The 2,500-nt window shown below is 56.9% G+C and overlaps 1 non-coding gene across 1 annotated transcript in view; it reads left to right on the forward strand.

Annotated features, from left to right (window-relative positions):
* The first annotated feature begins 1,990 nt into the window (after positions 1 to 1,990).
* Positions 1,991 to 2,500, forward strand: part of LOC126149297 (small subunit ribosomal RNA) — a 1,909-nt gene continuing 1,399 nt past the window's right edge. The window contains exon 1 of the ribosomal RNA XR_007530794.1: positions 1,991 to 2,500. This exon is cut by the window's right edge and continues 1,399 nt beyond it. This is a non-coding gene — a ribosomal RNA (small subunit ribosomal RNA).

Raw genomic sequence — 2,500 nt, forward strand, 5'->3', positions numbered from 1 at the left:
GTGTTGCACCTTAACCTAACGCAATTTGCACCGCAATGTAACGCAATTTGCACCGCAATGTAATGCAATTTGTACCGCAATCTACCCCAAGTTGTACCGCAATCTACCCCAAGTTGTACCGCAATCTACCCCAAGTTGTACCGCAATCTACCCCAAGTTGTACCGCAATCTACCCCAAGTTGTACCGCAATCTACCCCAAGTTGTACCGCAATCTACCCCAAGTTGTACCGCAATCTACCCCAAGTTGTACCGCAATCTACCCCAAGTTGTACCGCAATCTACCCCAAGTTGTACCGCAATCTACCCCAAGTTGTGCCGCAATCTACCCCAAGTTGTGCCGCAATCTACCCCAAGTTGTGCCGCAATCTACCCCAAGTTGTGCCGCAATCTACCCCAAGTTGTGCCGCAATCTACCCCAAGTTGTGCCGCAATCTACCCCACGTTGTGCCTTAACCTAACCCACGTTGTGCCTTAACCTAACCCACGTTGTGCCTTAACATAACCCACGTTGTGCCTTAACATAACCCACGTTGTGCCTTAACCTAACCCACGTTGTGCCTTAACCTGCTCTGTAAATGGCATATGACACGTTACATTAATGTATTGTTGTCCAACCGCAACCCGCTCAGAATGTTGTGTACACAGCTACGTGTCATCTCCCCATAACAGCTGTATTGCAGTGTGGTACGCCATAGAGACGTGTGGGAGTAATGGACGCAGTGGATGGCGATCAGCATGAGCCGTCTGTTCATGTAGTGGCGCGTGTATGCAGACATAGTAGTCTCTTCTCACACAATGTGATAGCACGGTGTCCCGCGTTCCACATCTGCGACATGCTACAGAGGCCGGTTGACAGTTCGTCGCGCAATGGACATCGCATACGTACGGGGGCACCTTCCACGTGCCCTCTAGTCGGGCACATTTTGTTGCGTGGATGTGAGCGGATGTAGTGTGTCTTGACACCTGACAGGCAGGCATGCAATAATAGTTGACTTTGCAAACGGGGATGGACGTGGACGTGTACGTTTACTGGTGACGTTACGCAAATGAACAACTGGTAACCCGTTGTGGTGCGGTTGATCTTGCTGGAGGTACATCTGTGAGGGCAACGATCGGTACAGCTATGACGCGGTTGTGTCAGCGATACCCACCACACCAATGAACGTGAATGTGGATCTGGGTGTGAAGCGATACGCGGCTGTGGGTGGGTGGGACTGTCCCCGGCCGGTGAGGGGGGGGCCGCCCGGCGTGCTGGCCGCGCGGTGCGTGGGCGCACGCGCTACAGCCGGCTGGTGGGGGCGCCCAGTGGCAGGCGCGCCGGCCGACGGACGCGGCAGGCGGCGCAGCTGCGCGCCGGGGCACCCTGCGCGCGGCGCCGTGCAGCCAAAGTGGGTCCTCGCCGGCCCGGTGCGAAGCGCGGTGGACATCTGCAGTGTGCTGGTCCGATTGAGGACTGTGTGCGTTGAGGATGCGCCGCCGCCCGGCACTCGGCGCCGCGACGCCGTCTGCTGCTCGGTCGCCCCAGCGGTTCTCGCTGGTGGTTTGTATCGCAGTTGTGCAGACGTGTTGGCACGTGCGCTGTGCTGGGAGAGTTCGCTTCGGCACCCACGTGGGGCCTTTGCCCTTCTGTGGCGCTGGCGTTGGAGCTGCCGGTCACCGTAGGTGGCGCGTGTTGTCTCCCGCCGGCAATGCCACGACAGCACGCTCCCGGGCCTCTGTCGGCAGCGGCAAGCTCAGTTGGGAGCACGGGTGGTCGCACCTAAAGCGTCTACTCGCCTAACTCCGGGCGATTGCGCCTCTCTCGAACCCGACCAAGTACTTAGGACGGCGCTGCGCGCCGCCGGGACCTGAGAGGGTTTCGAGGTGTATTGTGCAGGGGAGCTCAGCCTCCTCCTGTTTGCAGAATAATTGAGCGGACGCTTGCGTGTTCGCGCGGGCCCCCGGGACACACTCCCGGGCGGCCGGCTGCTCAGCTCTAGTTGACGCAGCTCCCTGGTTGATCCTGCCAGTAGTCATATGCTTGTCTCAAAGATTAAGCCATGCATGTCTCAGTACAAGCCGCATTAAGGTGAAACCGCGAATGGCTCATTAAATCAGTTATGGTTCCTTAGATCGTACCCACGTTACTTGGATAACTGTGGTAATTCTAGAGCTAATACATGCAAACAGAGTCCCGACCAGAGATGGAAGGGACGCTTTTATTAGATCAAAACCAATCGGTCGGCTCGTCCGGTCCGTTTGCCTTGGTGACTCTGAATAACTTTGGGCTGATCGCACGGTCCTCGTACCGGCGACGCATCTTTCAAATGTCTGCCTTATCAACTGTCGATGGTAGGTTCTGCGCCTACCATGGTTGTAACGGGTAACGGGGAATCAGGGTTCGATTCCGGAGAGGGAGCCTGAGAAACGGCTACCACATCCAAGGAAGGCAGCAGGCGCGCAAATTACCCACTCCCGGCACGGGGAGGTAGTGACGAAAAATAACGATACGGGACTCAT

This window comes from Schistocerca cancellata, unplaced genomic scaffold, assembly GCF_023864275.1.
Source record: "Schistocerca cancellata isolate TAMUIC-IGC-003103 unplaced genomic scaffold, iqSchCanc2.1 HiC_scaffold_923, whole genome shotgun sequence".
Taxonomy (NCBI): Eukaryota; Metazoa; Arthropoda; class Insecta; order Orthoptera; family Acrididae; genus Schistocerca; species Schistocerca cancellata.